The 24,636-nt window shown below is 46.5% G+C and overlaps 1 protein-coding gene across 1 annotated transcript in view; it reads left to right on the top strand.

Annotated features, from left to right (window-relative positions):
- The window catches only part of LOC126092515 (uncharacterized), a 698,582-nt gene that overhangs the window by 104,738 nt on the left and 569,208 nt on the right, over positions 1-24,636 (top strand). The window lies entirely within an intron of this gene.

Below are 24,636 nucleotides of genomic sequence, written 5' to 3' on the forward strand. Positions count from 1 at the left end.
TCGTGGCTACTCAAGGGGAGATTTACTATCTTTTGGATCAAAAAATCGATTTTTTTTTAAAAAAAATGCATTTTTGGATCCATAAAAGTGTTTAGAATCCACCCCTGAAACGGTTTTTCCGAATACGGAACGGAAATATTTGTTATTCACGGTTTAACAAAAAAATGCACCTGCCTGAATTCGGCCTTATTCACGCACCAGTTTTTTTTCTTTCGCAGGACGCGTTATTGTAGCGGTGCTTGGGAGGAAACACACAAAATTCAAATGAAAGTCTGAACGCGGGTGTTTGGAAGTTAGCCCCCAAGCATTTGCATTCTGGTGCGAAGAATGTGCAGATTGCGACTTTCCTGGTAGTGAGCAGCTTCAACGAAGAGTATTCAGCTATTCTGAAGACCGTGACAACGATGGACGTCACCCTGGGAACTCTATTCCACGCAGTTCGCCAAGTATTCGGACGACCACCGGATTCAAGCGGCCGAAAACCGCTTGTCACCGGCCATGCGAGCGGCTCTGGAGCAGCGCAGGATGGTCCACATCGAGTAGAACGCCCTGTATGAGGAAGAGGAAGGACTAGTTTATGGACCCGGAATAGCATATGGAACGTACGTTGCATAATATTGCATTTGTATGTAGTCAAAAATTCAAACGCGTTATTCTCGAAATGACTTTTTTTTTATCGCCCGGTAACTTCAAATCTACTGAACCGATTGGCATGATTCTTTGTTTCCGACGAAGCTAACTAAATTGTCTAGGAGTTGTACCACTTTTATTCCGATCCATCAACTATAAATATTTTTACTTGGCCGACGAAGTCGAAAAATCGATGAAAAAAACCTTATTTTTTTAAATGGCCGCCATTTTCTTTCCTATGGTCCAAATAACTTAAGCGAGGTACAACTCAAAAAGATTCTTATATATTTCGCTAACGTCAACTCAGTTTTGATTTCAGACGAGCCGGCTGACCTGTGACATACCGGGCGTGGAGGTCTACATCGAAATTTTGTTTCGTTCCGGCAGCATTTTCGCCTTTGCTCTTCGCCATTTCCGGTCGAAAAAGTTCCAGTTTGTAGAGGAAATATCAATAACAATTTGACATTGATATCTATAACACACCCCGAGAAAAGGTTTTTTAAAGAACATGCTTTTTTCGGGCCAAAGATAGTAAACGTCCCCTTAATAAAGACTCTAACGCTGGTAAAGAGCTCTGGAATTGTTCACACTAGTATCCCGTATGCACTTCGCTTTCACTGTGACCGAGATTCGGCGTAAAGTAGGGAGCGACCAAAGAACCAGCTAGGAGTCATCAACTGCGGTTCGACGAGTGTGAACAGAAGCACAACAACAAAACGAAAACGGACAAAGGAATCAGTATGGGAGAATAACGCAGTCCTCTGAATAATCCATGACCGAAAACTTTAGACATAGCAAAATCTAAGACCAAACCACCAGTGTGCAATGAGAACAATACGAGAGCTCAGCGAATACACAAGTGAAGACAGAGCCGCGGCACGAAGATCAGACGGGCCGCCAGCACTAATTGGTCAGCAGGGTGGGCGTGGCCCTGCGGCGCTGTGCGAACGGTGCTGCAGAGGAGATGAGATACTGGCGCTCACAGGTGCAGCGGTCCCGTCTAGCGGCCGCCATAAGAGTTCCATGACCTGCGGCAGCTTTCAAATCGCCTGGCCAGGATACTTCCCCAGACCTCTCACAACAAATCTGTTTACCATTCCACCTGCCTCCGTCTCATGTACATACTCGTATACCCACAAATACGAAGCCCATGTGGCAGACCCCAGAAGTCCGTCACTAATGTTTTAATCTACATCTACATCCATACTCCGCAAACCACCTGACGGTGTGTGGCGGAGGGTGCCTGGAGTACCACTATCGGTTCTCCCTTCTATTCCAGTCTCTCATTCTTCGCGGAAAGAAAGATTGTCGGTATGCCTCTGTGTGGCCTCTAATGTCTCTGATTTTATCCTCATGGTCTCTTCGCGAGATATACGTAAGAGGGAGCAATATACTGCTTGACTCCTCGGTGAAGGTATGTTCTCGAAACTTCAACAAAAGCCCGTACCGAGCTACTGAGCGTCTCTCTTGCAAAGTCTTCCACTGGAGTTTGTCTATCACCTCCGTAACGATTACTAAATGATCCTGGAACGAAGCACGCTGCTCTCCGTTGCATCTTCTCTATCTCTTCTATCAACCCTATCTGGCACGGATCCCACACTGCTGAGCAGTATTCAAGCAGTGGGCGAACAAGCGTACTGTGGCCTACTTCCTTTGTTGTCGGATTGCGTTTCCTTTGGATTCTTTCAATGAATCTCAGTCTGGCATCTGCTTTACCAACGATTAACTTTATATGTTCATTCCATTTTAAATCACGCCTAATGCGTACTCCCAGATAATTTATGGAATTAACTGCTTCCAGTTGCTGACCTGCTATATTGTAGCTAAATGATAAGGTATCTATCTTTCTATGTATTCGCAGCACATTACACTTGTCTACATTGAGATTCAATTGCCATTCCCTGCACCATACGTCAATTCGTTGCAGATCCTCCTGCATTTCAGTACAATTTTCCATTGTTACAACCTCTCGATACACCACAGCATCATCTGCAAAAAGCCTCAGTGAACTTCTGATGTTATCCACAAGTTCATTTATATATATATTGAGAATAGCAACGGTCCTACGACACTCCCCTGCGGCACACCTGAAATCACTTTTACTTCGGAAGACTTCTCTCCATGGAGAATGACATGCTGCGTTCTGTTATCTAGGAATTCTTCAATCCAATCACACAATTTGTCTGATAGTCCATATGCTCTTACTTTGTTCGTTAAACGACTGTGAGGAACTGTATCAAACGGCTTGCGGAAGTCAAGAAACACGGCATCTGCCTGGTAACCTGTGTCTATGGCCCACTGAGTCTCGTGGACGAATAGCGTTAGCTGGGTTTCACACGATCGTCTTTTTCGAAACCCCTGCCCATTCCTACAGAGTAGATTTCTAGTCTACAGAAAAGTCATTATAATCGAACATAATACGTGTTCCAAAATTCTACAACTGATCGACGTTAGAGATATAGGTCTATAGTTCTGCACATCTGTTCGACGTCCCTTCTTGAAACTGGGGATGACCCATGCCTTTTTCCAATCTTTTGCAACGCTACGCTCTTCTAGAGACCTGCGGTACACCGCTGCAAGAAGGAAGGAAAGTTCCTTCGCGTACAGTAGTACATTGTTGTTTTGCATTTAACGAAATTTAAAGATACCTGCCACACATTATAGCAAGTGGACTTATTGTCCAAGTGTTTCTGCGTTTTCTTAATCCTGTCCAACTGACGATACTTTCAAGCAGACATCATCATCGGACAATGTTATTGCGCTGTTGATAGTATCGGTTAACTCATTCCTGTATACTGGAAACATTGCATGCCACAGCACGCTCCTTGAGGCACATCAAACGTTCCTTTCGTTTCTGTTGAACAGCCGCTAGCCAATGTAATGTACTGCATTCTGTTATCAAACATTCATCGATCTTATCGGGTGTTGAAGATAGTTAATATTTGAGACTCGAAGAGGTGGTGCTGTGTCAAAGGCTTTTCGGAAATGAAAGAAGACACAATCCATCTGTTCGCCTGCCTCAACAATCGCGTGTGAATGAAGCAAGCTATGTTTTTCTCATGTTAATTTCGTGAACCTGTGCTGACTCAATGAGAGAAATGACAACATGGTCTGTTATAGGTTGAATATTAATGTTCTAATTTCGACTTCGCGACATTTTCAAACACAGGCGTGGCATCGTACATCACGTTTTACGTTGTGCAAATACCGGATTCAGCTTACACATACAGGGTAATTCAAACTGCCGCTACCGGTTATGCAACACGCAGTGTTACAGCTGGCCTTCACTTACCACGAGCGAGATTTTCACATTCTTTCGCTCACTGTTGGTCCTACAGTAAAAATGAACTGGACATTTTTATAGAAAATTTAATGCAGTTAAATTTGGTACGGGGATGCGTTTTCGCTGGACGCCACGGTTTTCGAGTTATTCAAGAAAAACGGGGTGGAACTGCGTTTGAAGATCACTTTTGTACGTTTTACTAGAATAACTCGAAAACCACAACCTCTAGCGAAAACGCACCACAATGCAAAATTTAACTACATTAAATTTCCTATGAAAAAGGTCCAGTTCTTTTTTTCTGTAGGACTAATAGTTTGCACGTAGCGGGCGAGAGAATGTGGAAATCTCGAGCGTGGTTACTGAAGGCCAGGTGTAACACTGCGGGTTGCATAAAACTACGGCGTTAAGGGCAGCTGAATCGCCCCATATATAGCCACCCAGCATAACCCATAAACACATGTGGACGAACTCTAGATCATAAAGGTGGACAATCACGTGGCATATAATGGCAACTGTAACTGCGAGTGAACCATTGTGATCTGCAGTCTGTCCACATGTATGTATGATTTATGACATGTGCCCGTATATATGCATAAGATGAATCCGATACTTACACAGCGTGAAAAATTTACTTACACACTGCACATAAGTTGATGTCGTGCATGTGCTTGAAAATAATAAGAAACTGAAATTAGGTAATCGCACAAATTAAATAGTCAACGTTGGTATTCAGCCAACAAATGACCATGTCTTCATTAGTAAAATATTTAGAGGGTGGATTCCAAACGTAACCGTCAATTCAGCTACCCGCTGCAAAATGCACGCCATGTAATATTCGGAAAAGGCACCACTTTTCTGTACTCTTTGAAGTCTCTCTTGCCAGTAGTTCGTCAAGTCATTTCTGCACTGCCGAAGAAACAGATGGCAGAGAGCAGCCGAAACCGGCGTGCTCTGATCTAAAAAAAAAAAAAAAAATTAGTGAAGAAAGTACTGGATCATATATTTATTATTCTAATAATCTACTTCGAGGAAATTACGCTCAGAGAATTTTGCTCAGAGAATGATGCTCAGAGAATGGAAGCTATCGTCATCATTAAGTGGTGCGCGTCGTTTGTAAATACATGTGTGTGTGTGTGTGTGTGTGTGTGTGTGTGTGTGTGTGTGTGTGCGTGTATGAGCCTTTAGATGTGCTTTAAGGTATTCTAAGAGGTCTTAAAAGTGTGCGCCGTGCACATCTCTTTATTTATTTCAGGAAAAATTTGGTTACTTCACTATCTCTGCCTTGTGCATCTTACGAAACGTTTTACACCAGTTATATAAGTTGTATTTATTAAATAACTATCCTATACTTGAGTGTTTGGACATACCAACAGTTTTCAGCGTAGTCACCTCAGAGTAGCAAGAAACATCCTCCGTTGTATGGAGTATGACTTCAATGTTGTTGGTCAGCCCAGTATCTCTTAGTTTCTGTTAAATTAATACTGTTTAGAGTATATCTGTGAATGTGAACTGTAAACGCAGTTTTCGTTTATCCAGAAGCGGTTTGCCATAATTTATTGAGATATCGTCAGTGTCGCATACATTCTGACGAAAATACATCAGTTTTATTTTTACTTTCTTAATTATTTGGTGTACGGATTGAACACTAGACGAGAAAGACTGCGTAATGAGTGTTTCAATGCAATTAGTTCTCTGCCGGCCTCCCATTTTTTTATTGTTTCCTCTTCCCTCTTGGACGTGTATATGTACTACGTTTCCCTACAGCATGTACCTATTTTACTGAGGATGTCAAATGTGCTGCAGCGTTTCACGTTATCGGAAGATTTTTCTTCAAGAAATCCGTCAAAGCGTCTTGTCTGTTCGTAACTCTTGCTTCCCATGCCTAGCTCTGCCCCGTACCGCCTTTCTGCTTACTTAAAGTCAGACTGAAATTTAGCAGAGTTATTTGGTCGAAGCTACTTTTTTAAGCTGCTAAATCCCTGACTGAACTGTCACGTGCGTTACGTGTATAAGAATGTGTTGCTGCTTACGTTCAGCGGTGCGTCAGAAGGCTGTCCTTGATGAATGACTGTAGTCCAGTGGTTCCCAACCTGGGTGTAAATCCTCCCTGAGAGGTAAAACGAAACTTTCTCAGGAATAAGAACCAAACGATTCGATTCTGTATCAGTCATAAAACCAAATTATTTTCAGAACAGCAATACTATTATCACAATTTTGTAAAAGTCTAATACTGATTATTTACACTGCTGGCCATTAAAATTGTTACACCACGAAAATGACATGCTACAGACGCGAAATTTAACCGACAGGAAGACGATGCTGTGATATGCAAATGATTAGCTTTTCAGAGCATTCACACAAGGTTGGGGCTGATGGCGACGCCTACAACGTGCTGACACGAGGAAAGTTTCCAACCGATTTCTCATACACAAACGGCAGCTGACCGGCGTTGCCTGGTGAAACGTTGTTGTGATGAGTCGTGTAAGGAGGAGAAATGCGTACCATCACGTTTCCGACTTTGATAAAGGTCGGATTGTAGCCTACCGCGATTGCGGTTTATCGTATCGCGACATTGCTGCTCGCGTTGGTCGAGATCCAATGACTGTTAGCTGAATATGGAATCGGTGGGTTCAGGAGGGTATACGGAACGCCGTGCTGGATCCCAACGGCCTCGTATCACTAGCAGTCTAGATGACAGGCATCTTATCCGCATGGCTGTAACGGATCGTGCAGCCACGTCTCGATCCCTGAGTCAACAGATAGGGACGTTTGCAAGACAACAACCATCTGCACGAACAGTTCAACGACGCTTGCAGCAGCATGGACTATCAGCTCGGAGGCCGTGGCTGCGGTTACCCTTGACGCTGCATCACAGACAGTAGCGCCTGCGATGGTGTACTCAACGACGAACCTGGGTGCACGAATGGCAAAACGACATTTTTTTTCGGATGAATCCAGGTTCTGTTTACAGCATCACGACGGTCGCATCCGTCTATGGCGTCATCGCGGTGAACACACATTGGTAGCGTGTATTCGTCATCGCCAAACTGGCGTATCACCCGGCGTGATGGTATAGGGGGGCCATTGGATACACGTCTCGGTCACCTCTTGTTCGCATTGACGGCACTTTGAACAGTGGACGTTACATTTCAGGTGTGTTACGACCCGTGGCTCTACCCTTCATTCGATCCCTGCGAAGCCCTACATTTCAGTTGGATAATGCACCACCACATGTTGCAGGGGCTGTACGGGCCTTTCTGGATACAGAAAATGTTCGACTGCTGCCCTGGCCAGCACATTCTCCAGATCTCCCACCAATTGAAAACGTCTGGTCAATGGTGGCCGAGCAACTGGCTCGACACAATACGCCAGTAACTACTCTTGATGAACTGTGGTATCGTGTTGAAGCTGCATGGGCAGCTGTACCTGTACACGCCATACAAGCTCTGTTTGACTCAATGCCCAGGCGTATCAAGGCCGTTATTACGGCCAGAGGTGGTTGTTATGGGTACTGGTTTCTGAGGATCTATGCACCCAAATTGCGTGAAAATGTAATCACATGTCAGTTCTAGTATAATATGTTTGTCCAATGAATACCCGTTTACCATCTGCATTTCTTCTTGGTGTAGCAATTTTAATGGCTCTGAGCACTATGGGACTCACCTGCTGTGGTCAGAAGTCCCCTACAACTTAGAACTACTTAAACCTAACTAACCTAAGGACATCACACACATCCATGCCCGAGGCAGGATTCGAACCTGCGACCGTAGCGGTCGTGCGGTTCCAGACTGTAGCGCTTGTAACCGCTCGGCCACTCCGACCGGCCAGCAATTTTAATGGCCAGTAGTGTAAGTTATCCATAATTATTTCTCTCAGTTAGTAGCATTAACGTGATCGAGGTTATAGGTTCCTCACATAGCCCTTCCACTACACACATATGTTGTGCTTTGGTCCGTAAATAGCTCGTGATAAAAGTGAGACATATACGAAACAAATGCTAAATATGTCTTTTTCCAGTTGTAAATAGTACCTGAAATAGTCCAGAAATTGTTTCATTACTCGCTTCGGAACAGTTAAATGAACTAATTGGCAGTACGACACAGCAGTAACTATATAAGGGGTACTGTAGAGCTGCACACTATTATTATTATTATTAGAGTGGTTAGGAACAAAGCATTAACAGCCGGAAGTCGTCCAACTTCTGCGAGTTCAGAAGTAAGAAGTGCAGCAATGAAATGATTTACAAGCAAAGTATAGCGCACGCAACTGAACTTGCTTGATTTTAAATGGCGTTGCAGTGTGCACGTCAAGCAATTGACGCAATGGACAGAGACAACGCAGGGGAAGCATGCTTCGTAACAAGTGTGTACCCTCCCTGTGGATAATTAGCTTTCTCTTCTGAGAAGGAGTTGTGGGCAACACTTCCGATGCACCACGAATTTCTTCGTCATTCTTTCTAACACAAACCGTCACACATACCCACCCACCAACCCACACACACACACACACACACACACACACACACACACACACGCACGCATACACAAACTAAATATCGTTCATCTTTCATCATTTTGAAAGTGAAAGTGTTCCAAGAGAAGTTTTTCGATCTACAGTTTAGCTAGGTATTAAAATTGGTGCTAATATGGGGACTGGGGGGGGGGGGGGGGAATGACACTGATGACAAAAGGAGGGGGGGGGGGCTATTAGCCAATGTCCGATTGCATTCATTTCGGTCGGAGAAAGATTGGGGAGCACTACTGTTGCCAGCCCTAGCTACGCTCTGTCGACGCCTGTGGCAGGGGGCTGGCTAACTCTGTGGGAACAGCGTGGTGCAGCCGTTTGAGGATACAGGGCAGTGTGCGGCGTGCGTGCGAGGCGTGGGTGCCCAGGCAGCGCGGCCTGGCGTGGGTGAGGTTGGAAACCAGGACACGGCTGTTAGTGCGGCGGTGCCGAAGGCGGACACGGCGGCGCGAAAGCGGCAGCAGCAGCGGCCACTGTGCTACACTGTGCAGTCGCTCTCTGCCTGTCTGCGCCTCTTCCCCACTCACTCAGCAGGGCGCAAACGCCCGTCTGATAAACAGCCCGTCAGGAGACGCCGATGTCCAGATACGTTCTCAGACAGAGCGCTCCCGAAACGGAGTGCAAGGAAACCTGCGTAGGAAGTGTCGAGGCCACGTCACGAGGAGAACATTTGTGAAATACTGCAGCTAACGATCAGCCTTGGTGGCCGATCGGTTCTAGGCGCTACAGTCTGGAGCCGCGCGACCGCTACGGTCGCAGGTTCGAATCCTGCCTCGGGTATGGATGTGTGTGATATCCTTAGGTTAGTTAGGTTTAAGTAGTTCTAAGTTCTAGGGGACTGATGACCTCAGAAGTTAAGTCTCATAGTGCTCAGAGCCATTTCTGATCAGCTGGGTGTGACCAATGGGCAGGCCAGAAAAACATAGCACTTCAACCGTAAAACAGGATAATTTGTTATCAATTTTCTGCAAAGTTCTTATGAATTTCTTTTTGAGGCGTGAAATGGGACATATTCAAGTAAATGCAAGAAAACTGCCGTTGACTCATTAATATTTGAAAGTTAAATAATTTACAGTTGAAATTTGAAAGCACTGAGTTGCGTCATACTACTGCCAAAGTTATTTAAGCAAGGCAAAGTCCCAAAATTCAACGATTACTAGAACATGCAGAACATTTCCAGGTAACGCATGGGGCAAAGAAAACTTCTTCAGTAGCCAATGCAACTGAGACCTGTAAGGTCAGCAGTTCAGTCAATCAGTGGGCAACCAAAATGTACGGGCATTATACTTTCTTTCTTCCATTCGCGCGTGCCTTTGTCCTGCAGGTACGCAGGGTCAGCTTGTTTTATCGGATTTGGCAATTTTAGATTAAGGGCTGGCCGGATGCCCTTCCTGCCACCACCCCGTACCCCCCCCCCCCCCCCCCAGGACGGAATTAGTGTACCCCAACTGTCTGCGACTAGTGTAATCCAGGGAATAATGCGAAAGTGGTCAGATATCTGCGAGCCATGTAACTGAGGCGGGACGTGGAGACCAGCCCGGTATTCACCTAGGGGGATGTGGAAAACCGCCTAAAAACCACATCCAGGCTGGCCGGCACACCGACCGTCGTCGTTAATTCGCCGCGCGGGTTCGATCCGGGGCCGGCGCGCCTACCCGAGTCCACGAAGCAGCGCATCAGCGCTCTCGGCTAACGTGGCTGGTTCGTACGGGCATTATACTACACTCCTGGAAATGGAAAAAAGAACACATTGACACCGGTGTGTCAGACCCACCATACTTGCTCCGGACACTGCGAGAGGGCTGTACAAGCAATGATCATACGCACGGCACAGCGGACACACCAGGAACCGCGGTGTTGGCCGTCGAATGGCGCTAGCTGCGCAGCATTTGTGCACCGCCGCCGTCAGTGTCAGCCAGTTCGCCGTGGCATACGGAGCTCCATCGCAGTCTTTAACACTGGTAGCATGCCGCGACAGCGTGGACGTGAACCGTATGTGCAGTTGACGGACTTTGAGCGAGGGAGTATAGTGGGCATGCGGGAGGCCGGGTGGACGTACCGCCGAATTGCTCAACACGTGGGTCGTGAGGTCTCCACAGTACATCGATGTTGTCGCCAGTGGTCGGCGGAAGGTGCACGTGCCCGTCGACCTGGGACCGGACCGCAGCGACGCACGGATGCACGCCAAGACCGTAGGATCCTACGCAGTGCCGTAGGGGACCGCACCGCCACTTCCCAGCAAATTAGGGACACTGTTGCTCCTGGGGTATCGGCGAGGACCATTCGCAACCGTCTCCATGAAGCTGGGCTACGGTCCCGCACACCGTTAGGCCGTCTTCCGCTCACGCCCCAACATCGTGCAGCCCGCCTCCAGTGGTGTCGCGACAGGCGTGAATGGAGGGACGAATGGAGACGTGTCGTCTTCAGCGATGAGAGTCGCTTCTGCCTTGGTGCCAATGATGGTCGTATGCGTGTTTGGCGCCGTGCAGGTGAGCGCCACAATCAGGACTGCATACGACCGAGGCACACAGGGCCAACACCCGGCATCATGGTGTGGGGAGCGATCTCCTACACTGGCCGTGCACCACTGGTGATCGTCGAGGGGACACTGAATAGTGCACGGTACATCCAAACCGTCATCGAACCCATCGTTCTACCATTCCTAGACCGGCAAGGGAACTTGCTGTTCCAACAGGACAATGCACGTCCGCATGTATCCCGTGCCACCCAACGTGCTCTAGAAGGTGTAAGTCAACTACCCTGGCCAACAAGATCTCCGGATCTGTCCCCCATTGAGCATGTTTGGGACTGGATGAAGCGTCGTCTCACGCGGTCTGCACGTCCAGCACGAACGCTGGTCCAACTGAGGCGCCAGGTGGAAACGGCATGGCAAGCCGTTCCACAGGACTACATCCAGCATCTCTACCATCGTCTCCATGGGAGAATAGCAGCCTGCATTGCTGCGAAAGGTGGATATACACTGTACTGGTGCCGACATTGTGCATGCTCTGTTGCCTGTGTCTATGTGCCTGTGGTTCTGTCAGTGTGATCATGTGATGTATCTGACCACAGGAATGTGTCAATAAAGTTTCCCCTTCCTGGGACAATGAATTCACGGTGTTCTTATTTCAATTTCCAGGAGTGTATATATGTATATGTGTGGTTGGTTGGTCTGTTGGTTGATTTGGGAGAGGGGACCAAACAGCGAGGGTTAGGGAAGGATGGGGAAGGAAGTCGGCCGTACCCTTTCGCAGAAACCGTCTCGGCATCTAACTGAAGCGATTTAGGGAAGTCACGGAAAACCTAAATCAGGACGGCTGGTCACGGGTTTGAACCGTCGTCCTCCCGAATGCGACTCCAGTGTGCTAACCACTTCACCGCGCACGGTCACAGATGTGTGCTCTGTCCGATATACATTGATAAGCCAAAACATTACGACCACTGCCCACCGCGACTTTGGACGCCGTTTGGTCGCGTTGCGGTCACGTGAAACGGTAACAAAACTGTGTAACCGGAGCAGACACGGATGGGGAATCACCCTAGCCGAGATATGGGCTGCAAATGGAGGAAGCCATTGAGATAGGCAACTTTGACAAAGGTCAGTTTATATTTACGCAGAACGAGTATCTCTAAAACAGGGAAGCTGGTTGAATTTTCACTGTCGAGAGCGTCTGAGGGAAGAGGCAGGACAGTGAAACTACGACTAGGTGCTAGGTGGTTGGACGCCCACGACTCTTGAGAGAATGTGGGGTTCGGAGGCTTGTCTGCTCCGTAAAGTAGCATAAATGGTGATCTCTGGCATCTCTGGAGAAAGAGCACAATGCTGGTGCACTCACAAGTGTTTCGGAGCCCACAGTTCATCGAACGGGAGCTCTGTCGCAGACTACCTCCATGTTCACATGTTGACCCAACGACATCGTCATTTACGATTAGAGTGGGCATGGTGAAACACGAATGTATTCATTACCAGCGATGGCGAGGCATGACAGAATCTCTGACCAGAGAGTTATTTATCGTTGCTAGTCTGCGCTTGACCGCGCGAGACGACAGTAGTAGCACGTAGCGAGTCGGCAGGAACAGTTGTTGCATGTAGCGAGTCGGGAGAGGTAGTAGTCAGTCGGATACAGTAGTAGCGAGTGGACGATTGTACTGACCGGGCGTCGGCATGCGTCGGCGGCGTGCTCTTCTCGCGATTCTGGTCACGGTTCGGGACGATGTATATTGTTATAGAAGGTAATGAAGCAGCATTGCGCAAATCTAATAATGTATGTTAATTGTAATTAATTTGTTCAAAAACGCCCCAATAATAATTTTTTTTTATAAAGCAACTTTTTTAAAGAAAAACATTCATTTCAATTTAAAGAATATTTCCTATGCATTTCCTCCAAGAATCAAAATTAAGTACACTCCTGGAAATGGAAAAAAAAACACATTGACACCGGTGTGACAGACCCACCATACTTTCTCCGGACACTGCGAGAGGGCTGTACAAGCAATGATCACACGCACGGCACAGCGGACACACCAGGAACCGCGGTGTTGGCCGTCGAATGGCGCTAGCTGCGCAGCATTTGTGCACCGCCGCCGTCAGTGTCAGCCAGTTTGCCGTGGCATACGGAGCTCCATCGCAGTCTTTAACACTGGTAGCATGCCGCGACAGCGTGGACGTGAACCGTATGTGCAGGTGACGGACTTTGAGCGAGGGCGTATAGTGGGCATGCGGGAGGCCGGGTGGACGTACCGCCGAATTGCTCAACACGTGGGGCGTGAGGTCTCCACAGTACATCGATGTTGTCGCCAGTGGTCGGCGGAAGGTGCACGTGCCCGTCGACCTGGGACCGGACCGCAGCGACGCACGGATACACGCCAAGACCGTAGGATCCTACGCAGTGCCGTAGGGGACCGCACCGCCACTTCCCAGCAAATTAGGGACACTGTCGCTCCTGGGGTATCGGCGAGGACCATTCGCAACCGTCTCCATGAAGCTGGGCTACGGTCCCGCACACCGTTAGGCCGTCTTCCGCTCACGCCCCAACATCGTGCAGCCCGCCTCCAGTGGTGTCGCGACAGGCGTGAATGGAGGGACGAATGGAGACGTGTCGTCTTCAGCGATGAGAGTCGCTTCTGCCTTGGTGCCAATGATGGTCGTATGCGTGTTTGGCGCCGTGCAGGTGAGCGCCACAATCAGGACTGCATACGACCGAGGCACACAGGGCCAACACCCGGCATCATGGTGTGGGGAGCGATCTCCTACACCGGCCGTACACCACTGGTGATCGTCGAGGGGACACTGAATAGTGCACGGTACATCCGAACCGTCATCGAACCCATCGTTCTACCATTCCTAGACCGGCAAGGGAACTTGCTGTTCCAACAGGACAATGCACGTCCGCATGTATCCCGTGCCACCCAACGTGCTCTAGAAGGTGTAAGTCAACTACCCTGGCCAGCAAGATCTCCGGATCTGTCCCCCATTGAGCATGTTTGGGACTGGATGAAGCGTCGTCTCACGCGGTCTGCACGTCCAGCACGAACGCTGGTCCAACTGAGGCGCCAGGTGGAAATGGCATGGGAAGCCGTTCCACAGGACTACATCCAGCATCTCTACGATCGTCTCCATGGGAGAATAGCAGCCTGCATTGCTGCGAAAGGTGGATATACACTGTACTAGTGCCGACATTGTGCATGCTCTGTTGCCTGTGTCTATGTGCCTGTGGTTCTGTCAGTGTGATCATGTGATGTATATGACCCCAGGAATGTGTCAATAAAGTTTCCCCTTCCTGGGACAATGAATTCACGGTGTTCTTATTTCAATTTCCAGGAGTGTATAATCCAGCATTGCAAGAAGCTGTGTGGATAGATAAGAGCAGATATAGATGCAGTTTGTTGACGTAAGAATTTTGCTTTTGTTATTCAGAATACATTGGCCGAAGGTCAGCGCTGCTGTCCTTATAAAATTTATTAGGTTTAATTATTTCACAGGGCCGAAGGTCAGCGCTGCTGCCCTTATAAAATTTACCAGATATTATTATTTCTGCTGAGAGCTTCCATTTGGGTCATGGTTCACTATTTAATTAATATTGTTGTTGGTTTATGGTCAATTTTCATTCCCTAATTTTTGTGGGGAGTTTAAGCTTGGTTCCATTTCACATTTTTTATTAAAGGATATTTTGCGGGGAGTCAACATTTGGCTCATTTTTTCTCTGTGGGGAGGTTACAATGGGACCATCGGAGTATGACCGTCGATCAACGGAAACGTGCCGGCTCTTCGGGTGAATCACATTTTTACTACACTAGGTCGCTGGTCGTCTCCACAAACGCCGTCATCGAGGCGAATGGCGGCTCGAAACGCGCAGAGCACAACGGACGCAGGCTGGTGGGAGCAGTAATACGCTACGGGAGACACTCTCCTGCGCTTGCGTGGGACCTGTGGCAGTAATCGAAGACACTGACAGCTGGGAACCACCTGCATCCCTTCATGCATGTGTCTTCCCGACGGTGACGCCATCTTTCAGCAGTGCCTCGGAGTCAGAATCGTGCTACAGTGATTTGGGGAGCATCATAGTGAACTCACGTTGATGTCTCGGCGACCAAATTCGCCGTATGTAAATCTTATGAAACTCACCTGGGTCGCTGTCAGGCGCCATCGGTAGCCAAATCAGCGGCCCGTTGTTTACGCGAATTACATGACACGTGCGTAGACATCTAATGCCACAAACCTACCAAAAAACAGTCGGATTCTTGATACGGCAGACACACTACTGTTGTCACAATAGAGGATGAGAGGATGTTTGGTTTGTGGGGCGCTCAACTGCGTGGTTATCAGCGCCCGTACAATTACCCAATCTTTGCTCAGTCCAAATTCGCCACTTTCCCGGATGATGATGAAATGATGAGGACAACACAAACACCCAGTCATCTCGAGGCTGGTGAAAATCCCTGACCCCGCCGGGAATCGAACCCGGGACCCCGTGCTCGGGAAGCGAGAACGCTACCGCGAGACCACGAGCGGCGGACCTGTTGTCACAAAGCCAGCCCATCGGGTGCCAATAATTGCACTTTTCCCGTGCATTCCGTAGCCATAAAAAAAAGAAAGAATTAAGTTCCAGTACCGTCACCCATCAAATCTGAGGTCCACGCTTCTCTGGCAGATACGTTGATAGAATAGCGCCACCCGCTCGCTCGAAAGATACCTGTTGCTCACAGCGTCCATGTCCCACATAACTGCCGGCAGTTGCCATTGGACGGCCATCCTCCAGCTGTCGGTGATAAACGACTGATGGCGACCTGATTCTGGACGCCATTAACTGAGCATGGCAGATTGAGCGCCTGCTCCCTGATGAGACTGGAAGTAGACGGTTGCTTAGCTACATGTTTTGTATCCCGGCTGGAAGGCCGCGCGTGGGTAGGACCAGGAAAAGGTGAAGATCTCTCTGTACTGCAGTGTGAATTAAAATCACCTTTACTTTAGCAACAACTTACATAACTTTGCCCTGAGGTGCGAAGTTCAAGCGAAGTGTCCCAGCCGTCTGCTCTTGGTCAAATGGGCAGAATTTCCAGTGGTGCTAGTAGAGCTCAACAGCTCAACAGCGCCTGCTAGAGGCCGCTGTCGTCGTTGTCTGTCGTAGTGCCAACTTAACTCGCAGCTACGCCGTGGCATCCTAGCTATCGATACCACAACATGCGGATCGGATAGGTTACATCGCTATTTTGATTACACATCGAAACAGCCCTTGGTCAATTTCGTCCTCAAACCTGTGCCACAAGGGATAATAAGTTAACTCTGTCTTACATGAAATTAATTTTACACATAGTCCAAAAACAAATTGTCAAAATCTGTCTCCGTTGATGATCAATGTGTCCCATGAACCTAATTAGGTTAGTGTTCTCTTTGGAAACTAGGACTTCCAAAGTTAAGTTTTTGTCTGGAGGGAGACCTTATCGGGTTCGTAAATATGAGAAAAGTTTAACAAGTAAGTACCAAAACATATTTATTCCCGTGTCAGTGAATAAACGTGAAATATCGCATAGAGACGTCCAACATAAAATTTGAAAGGGGCTTTGACGTATGACACAACAATGATTTTTTTTTACGTTTCACGCTGGGACATCTATTTCTCATTAGTTACAAATGCATGTACCAGCGCAACCACATCTACATCTACTTTATTACCCCGCAAGCAATCTGACAGTGTGTGGCGCAGGGTACTTCTGGCGCTACTATCTCATCCCCATTCCCCTTTCCATTGCCGAATGTCGTAGCATCTAAAACTTGTCAGTTTTATTGCTGGCGTATTACAGTTTTCTTCCTTACATTCCGGTAAGAAGTTAATTAACCAAAACAAGTTGTTAATTAATGATTAAATAATGAAGTAAGTGCTCATAATTAAGTATATACCTCCTGGAATAGTCCCCATTAAAATAAATCGGTGTGATTTCGGAGAACAAAAATACATTCCTGGAAATGGAAAAAAGAACACATTGACACCGGTGTGTCAGACCCACCATACTTGCTCCGGACACTGCGAGAGGGCTGTACAAGCAATGATCACACGCACGGCACAGCGGACACACCAGGAACCGCGGTGTTGGCCGTCGAATGGCGCTAGCTGCGCAGCATTTGTGCACCGTCGCCGTCAGTGTCAGCCAGTTTGCCGTGGCATACGGAGCTCCATCGCAGTCTTTAACACTGGTAGCATGCCGCGACAGCGTGGACGTGAACCGTATGTGCAGTTGACGGACTTTGAGCGAGGGCGTATAGTGGGCATGCGGGAGGCCGGGTGGACGTACCGTCGAATTGCTCAACACGTGGGGCGTGAGGTCTCCACAGTACATCGATGTTGTCGCCAGTGGTCGGCGGAAGGTGCACGTGCCCGTCGACCTGGGACCGGACCGCAGCGACGCACGGATGCACGCCAAGACCGTAGGATCCTACGCAGTGCCGTAGGGGACCGCACCGCCACTTCCCAGCAAATTAGGGACACTGTTGCTGCTGGGGTATCGGCGAGGACCATTCGCAACCGTCTCCATGAAGCTGGGCTACGGTCCCGCACACCGTTAGGCCTGGTGTCGCGACAGGCGTGAATGGAGGGACGAATGGAGACGTGTCGTCTTCAGCGATGAGAGTCGCTTCTGCCTTGGTGCCAATGATGGTCGTATGCGTGTTTGGCGCCGTGCAGGTGAGCGCCACAATCAGGACTGCATACGACCGAGGCACACAGGGCCAACACCCGGCATCATGGTGTGGGGAGCGATCTCCTACACTGGCCGTACACCACTGGTGATCGTCGAGGGGACACTGAATAGTGCACGGTACATCCGAACCGTCATCGAACCCATCGTTCTACCATTCCTAGACCGGCAAGGGAACTTGCTGTTCCAACAGGACAATGCACGTCCGCATGTATCCCGTGCCACCCAACGTGCTCTAGAAGGTGTAAGTCAACTACCCTGGCCAGCAAGATCTCCGGATCTGTCCCCCATTGAGCATGTTTGGGACTGGATGAAGCGTCGTCTCACGCGGTCTGCACGTCCAGCACGAACGCTGGTCCAACTGAGGCGCCAGGTGGAAATGGCATGGGAAGCCGTTCCACAGGACTACATCCAGCATCTCTACGATCGTCTCCATGGGAGAATAGCAGCCTGCATTGCTGCGAAAGGTGGATATACACTGTACTAGTGCCGACATTGTGCATGCTCTGTTGCCTGTGTCTATGTGCCTGTGGTTCTGTCAGTGTGATCATGTGATGTATCTGACCCCAGGAATGTGTCAATAAAGTTTCCCCTTCCTGGGACATTGAATTCACGGTGTTCTTATTTCAATTTCCAGGAGTGTATTTCATCCGAACGACGTGTTACTTTCCCAGCCCGGTTACCCCGGCGAGCGGCTCACAAATAAATGCCACATTGGATCAACCTTCGGTAGAAACAGGTGGCCGTTTCTGAGACCGGGATTCACCATACGCAGAGGTCTGCGCGGATAAGAGATGCGCTATCCGCTTCCGTAAACCCTTTATCCGCATCCGCAAGTAATTTTTCCGCATCCACACTTTGATCCGTTCTGTACGCCAGAACTCTGACGGGTCGCTTACGCCTAGCCTGAGTTTTTGTCTGCTGAAGTCGGACCTCGCAATTTACACCACTGCCGTCATTTTCGTTAAAAGAAACAAAGAAATAAAAGAAGATAAGAAAAACAAAAACGACATGCAATTGTAATCGGAACAGTACAGCCAGTGTATTTTATTCTCGATATTTCTATGTTGGATTAACGAATCTCAAACGCAAATACTAGTTACAATAAGTTTACCAATATTTGTTGCATACTACTGCAGTAAGTTCAACATGGGAAAGAAACTAAAGCCTATAGGCTACTGAAACAACTAAATAAAGATGAAAGAGATATGGTTCAAAAAATGGTTCAGAAAATGAGTGGTTCGATTGTTTCCAAAATCTGTGAACAGGTGATGAGGAGAAGGTGAAAACTGCAATTAGTGACTAGCAAGTTTTAAAAGATCTAAAAACAGAAAATCATCAGAGGAAGACACCCTAAATGTGGATTTTTTTGAATATGCTTCGGAATCACTACTCTCAAAACTATACTTGTTGGAAATATAGCAACAGACTAGAGGACAGGCAAACGGCAGTTGTTACCGCATTATTTACAAAATGAGATCGCAGGACATGTGGCAATGATCAACGTATTAGTCTTCCTAACTCTGGGTACAAGATATATGCCAAACGAATAACAAATAGACTTAAGATACTTCCGGAAACGTTTCTTACTGAAGAACGGAATCAATTTCGGATGGGACAAGCTTGCTTACACAGTGTTTTCCAGTCTGCCAAATTACTGGAAAACGTATACTATCATCTCAGCCTATACTGACTATGAGAAAGCTTTTGATAAAGTTATAGGAAATTTTAGAAAAGAATGATATACCCCAGCATCTAATAAGTGTAATTCAAAGTATGTATACACATAATAAAAGCAACGTACAAAAAGGATCTCCGTTTGCGAGAAACATCTATTAATGAGTGAGACAAGGGTGACCTTTATCTCCCACATATATACACAGACGATGTCGTAAAGACATGGCAGAATAAATTAGTGCAACATTATAAGCTTAATAATAAAGTTATTAATATATTCTGTTTGCAAATGATCAAATAATCTTAGTGGACTCAGAAGATAAATTACAGAGAGCAGTTTGGTTCTTGCACAAGGTAGCAAATGATTATAGTATGAATCATAGTATGGCAATATCTAAAAGTAAAACTAAGATAATGGCACTCCATGTTAGGGAGCATTTACGAGCAAAAGTAATAATTGGTGATACGCCAATGGAACAAATAAATACTTTTAAATACCTGGGTGTGAGGTCTCATATGTCACAAACAAAGATTAAGGATACAAACTGCTAAAAATTCCAGCAGTTGGTAGGTACTATAAATCGCAGTCTCCTCCAAAAATGTTAGAAAAGATACAGTCCTAAAATCTTATAAAGTGATGGTCATACAGTTCTAATTTATGGGTCAGAGACTTCGACTCTAACTGCCAGTCAAAGAAGGAGCACTGAGGCAGTAAAGATGAGACTCCTAAGACCTGTAGCTGGTTACAAACTCATGGATCGTGAAATAAGGAATGAACAGGGTGACATAAGCATACCTCAGGAAATAGAGGAGTGCAGAAAGAAATGAGATGAACACATTAAAAAAAGAATGACAGAAGAACGAATACCTAAAATAATATGCAAATATAGACCTCAGGGGGAAAAGGAATGTTGGGCGTTCTAAGAAGAGATGGAAAGGTCAGCTGCAATCTGCTTGAAATTGGAACAGGCAAGGATACATAAACCAAAACCAGGTATGTCAAGATACGCACATGTTGTCCGTTGGTTATGAGTAACGCGACATTGTGTTTCGTGCTAGAGTGATGCATCTGAACTGAAGATACTGACGATCCTGCGGCCATTAACCTAAGGCATTTATGTTTTGTACAGCAGTTTGCTTCAGTAAAATTTGTTTGACAAAAGTGCAGCAGTATTACTGCTCACAGCGTACGTAATATATAGCGACGCTCTCTTAGTAATAACTGGCAGTTTACGAAAACATTAGAAATCTTCTAGGAGAAGAACTTTTAACTTGACGTCTGAAATAAACCTTGCTGCTTGAGTAGTTAGGTTTATGTACTAATAAATGGTCTGGTTTAGCTAGTCTGTTCTAGATTTCGATGACGAAACGTCCTCCAGAAAGAGATGTTGGCCCTTAAGCTTTGATTTTTCCTACTAAAAGCGACTTTTCTGACATGATATATACTTACAGGGAAAGCTGGCTAATATACAGTATATACAAGAACCAAGAGTGAACAATAATAGTGGGAGACAAGAACAAACTGCTCGCCTTAAAAAGAATATAAAAGAGATGTAGTCTTTCGCCCCTACTGTTCATTGTATACATCGAAGATGCAATGATGGAAATTCAAGGAAAGTTCTGCAGTGCGATTAAAATTCAAGGTGAAAGGACGTCAGTGTTGTTGACTGGAATGAAAAATCTAATGAGTACCGAATATGAATTGAGAGTAAATCGAAGAAAGGCGAAAATAATGAGAAGTAGCAGAATTGAGAACAGCGAGAAGCTTAACATCAGAATTGTTGATCACGAAGCAGATGAAGTTAAGGAATTCTCCAGAATGAGATTTTCACTCTGCAGCGGAGTGTGCGCTGATATGAAACTTCCTGGCAGATTAAAACTGTGTGCCGGACCGAGACTCGAACTCGGGACCTTTGCCTTTCGCGGGCAAGGGCTCTACCAACTTTTTTTTTTTTAACCTCATTTTGTTCGTTATAGTTCGTTGCAATTGTTCGTGGCGGACGTCCCCAGACGCCCTTTGAAGTTCGTTGTTGATACATTCACTCAGTTTTTTTTATTACAGAAGGCAGCTAACCCTCTGACCAAACACGCCGAGCAATCAACTGAGTTACCCAAGCACGACTCACGCCCCGTCCTCACAGCTTAACTTCTGCCAGTACCTCGTCTCCTACCTTCAAAACTGCAGAAGCTCTCATGAGGGCCGAAGCAAGGAGGACATAAAAAGCAGACTAGCCTTGGCAAAAAGGGCGTTCCTGGCCAAGAGAAGTCTACTATTATAAAACATAGGCCTTAATTTGAGAAAAAAATTTCTGAGACTGTGCGTTTAGAGCACATGGTTTCTGGGAAAACCGGAGCAGAAGAGAATCCAAGCATTTGAGATGTGGTGCTACAGACGAATGTAGAAAATTTGATGGACTGGTAGGATAAGGAATGGGGAGGTTTTCCGCAGAAGCGGCGAGGTAAGGAATATATGGAAAAAACTGACAAGAAGAAGTGACAGGATGGTAGGACAACTGTTAAGACATCAGGTAATAACTTCCATGGTAATAGAGGGAGTAGTAAAAGGTAAAAACTGTAGAGGAAGACAGAGATCGGAACTCTCCCAGGAAGAGGACGTAGGTTGCATGTGCTATTCTGACAAGGGGACCCTCCATACTGTAAATCACGGATTTTGATGCGCTTCAAATATGATGCAGAGGCACTTACCCTGAGTACCTGGCTATCCGGTTTTTTAGCGACGGGCCTTGGTTTATGAGAAAATCGTTTCTGAAGTTCATTGCGCGATTTGTATACCTGTAACATTATGTTCATTCCGAGCAAGTCAGCGTAGCGCAGCGGTAAAAGTTCACTGCTACCGCGTAGGAGGTACCGTGTTCGAACCCTGCTCCTATATGTTTTTTTATGTATGCAAGACCGTCCGGAAAATTTGGTCCTAACGTTCAAAAACGAGTAGACGAATCAACTGGGAAATACAGAAATGAAGTCGTGTCCTGCACGAAATCCTGGAAGTTCACGAAACTGGTGTACGAAGAATTTTTGCATTCTGTAATTCTTTCGCACGTGGGACAGAAAATTTTTTTCTGCATTATCGATTCATGGGGAGGGCAAACCGATTCCACTTTATACAATCGTCTGCTCACTGATGAAAGGAAAGCGAGCACCTGCACCCTAAAAGTGGTCCCACCAAAGTGCACTCCTTATTGTCAGCACTGCGATGTTTATTTTCACCGACAGGTGAAAATCTTCACGAAAATTATTCCGAATGCTCCCAACATAATGAAAGACAATAGAGAGATCGCTTCTAGGGAAGACTCGATAAAATTACATTCGCTAATCCTACATCAATTTAGCGCACCTAATTTTGAAAGCACGATTAGATGCGCATGGTTCGCATAGATATTAGTGGATGAAAGAGCAATATTTTTGAATGCATAAGAATTGTGTTTCCCGGTATCGCTCATGAAGAAACCGTGCGCCTGCAAGACGGTTGCTTTCATAAAATGCGCGTGGTGCTGCGAAAATTTGTGCTTCGGTTGTTTCTATGATAAGTATAGCCCACAATTGTGGCTGCTAAAGTTAAAACTAGAAATAATATTCTTCAGAAGCTTGTTGGTACATCATGGGAAGCCAATACTAACGTCCTGAGATCTACAGCATTAGCTCTGTCATATTCTGTTGCTGAATATTGCTGCCCAACCTGGATCAACAGTGTTCACACTAAGAAGATAGACGTGCAACTCAATCAGGCAATGCGATTAATCACAGGATGTATTCGGAGCACAAACACGCTGTGGCTGCCTGTTCTAAGCAATATCCCACCTCCAGCCCTAAGAAGATCAGAAGCTCTCCTAAAGACGTGGAAAAACATTCAGCAGAACCCCCAGCTCCCCATCCATCAAGATATTGTACAAGGAACACACCAACGCTTGAAATCGAGGAAACCACCATGGCGCACAGCACTCGACCTTGAAGGATCTGCTTTCAACATTAACAGTTCATGGAAACTCCAGTGGGAACAGTCTTCAGTAGCCAATAAACATCTAGTCGAGGACCCTTCCAAGCAGACGCAAGGATTTGATCTTCCAAGGCGTCAGTGGAGGATCATTAACCGCATTCGAACTGGACAAGGCAGATGTGGCTATCTACTGCACAAATGGGGATGGGTTGGCTCCGCAAATTGTGACTGTGGTGCCCCCTCACAGACGATTCATCACATTGTTGCTGACTGCCCTCATCGTACTTTCAGAGGAACTTTAATGGACATTCACCGTACATCGGATGAAGCAGTCAAGTGGATTGAAGAACTAGACATAGAGCTGTAAAATTGTACGAACTTGTGATTGTACATTTTAGGCCTGAAAATATTGTATATAAATGTAAATCAATGTACACATCATACGATAAATAAATAAATAAATAAATAGCCCACAATATTGTTCTGGCACATCAAGCAATGTGGACGATGAAAAATAAGATTTCGTGGTATTGTAAGACAGAAAAAATTAATAACTGAATATAGCTTTATAATTTCGCACACCTTACACTGTTTTTTCATATTCTTTGAAATAAAATTGAAAAATTCGGTCGATTTTGAAAAAAAGAAAGAGGAAGAACACGAGCAGGATTCGAACACGGTACCTCCAGCGCTGTAGCCGTGAACTTGTACCTACATCTACGTCTACATCCATACTCCGCAAGCCACCTGACGGTGTGTGGCGGAGGGTACCTTGAGTACCTCTATCGGTTCTCCCTTCTATTCCAGTCTCGTATTGTTCGCGGAAAGAAGGATTGTCGGTATGCCTCTGTGTGGGCTCTAATCTCTCTGATTTTATCCTCATGGTCTCTTCGCGAGATATACGTAGGAGGGAGCAATATACTGCTTGACTCCTCGGTGAAGGTATGTTCTCGAAACTTCAACAAAAGCCCGTACCGAGCTACTGAGCGTCTCTCCTGCATAGTCTTCCACTGGAGTTTATCTATCATCTCCGTAATGCTTTCGCAATTACTAAATGATCCTGTAACGAAGCGCGCTGCTCTCCGTTGGACCTTCTCTATATCTTCTATCAACCCTATCTGGTACGGATCCCACACTGCTGAGCAGTATTCAAGCAGTGGGCGAACAAGCGTTCTGTAACCTACTTCCAATGAATCTCAGTCCGGCATCTGCTTTACCGACGATCAACTTTATATGATCATTCCATTTTAAATCACTCCTAATGCGTACTCCCAGATAATTTATGGAATTAGCTGCTTCCAGTTGCTGACCTGCTATACTGTAGCTAAGTGATAAGGGATCTTTCTATGTATTCGCAGCATATTACACTTGTCTA

The sequence above is a fragment of the Schistocerca cancellata genome, chromosome 7, assembly GCF_023864275.1.
Source record: "Schistocerca cancellata isolate TAMUIC-IGC-003103 chromosome 7, iqSchCanc2.1, whole genome shotgun sequence".
Lineage (NCBI taxonomy): Eukaryota > Metazoa > Arthropoda > Insecta > Orthoptera > Acrididae > Schistocerca > Schistocerca cancellata.